Source organism: Brassica oleracea, chromosome C7, assembly GCF_000695525.1.
Source record: "Brassica oleracea var. oleracea cultivar TO1000 chromosome C7, BOL, whole genome shotgun sequence".
NCBI lineage: Eukaryota > Viridiplantae > Streptophyta > Magnoliopsida > Brassicales > Brassicaceae > Brassica > Brassica oleracea.
The window spans coordinates 37,835,135-37,835,771 of NC_027754.1; positions in this window are offsets into that span (position 1 = coordinate 37,835,135).

Sequence of the window (637 nt, forward strand, 5' to 3'; positions counted from 1 at the left end):
CAATATACCTCCGGCCTGAGCTGGTTATTGTGGCGTGTACACTCTAAAGTACATTGAATGACATGTTCTTGGGATAGAGTTTAGTAAAAAAGACTTTGCTAAGGCCAACGGGAAGAGTATGAGGGATAAGATAGCAGTGGATATATTTCAAGAGCTTCCTGACGTGCATGACTTCGAAGACAAGGACATGGATGACAACCTGGGTGCGTATGACAGGTGATAAACAAGCCACATTAGATTATTTTGTATGATAGATTAGGCTGATGTGTGTATTTTAACTTGATCCCTATTTTGTATTTGAACTTGATCCCTATTTTGTAACTATATTCTGCGCAGAAGACTTACAGTTAAGTCATCTGGAATGTTGGACGACTTAAATATAAGTAGTCTGGAAAGTCTTCTGAGCATTGACCCCCCTTTTGTAACTATATTTAAGATAATATAAAAGGCAAGACCATCTCAAATTCGTTTGGTAGTGCAATTTGACAAAGAAGTTGACATAGATAAGTTCATAACACAAATTTTTAGTACATAGACTGAATACTGGACGACTAACTTGAAGGTCTTCTGGAAGAAAAAAATCTGGACGACTAACTGGACGACTTAATTGAAGGTCTTCTGGAAGACTAAACACTGG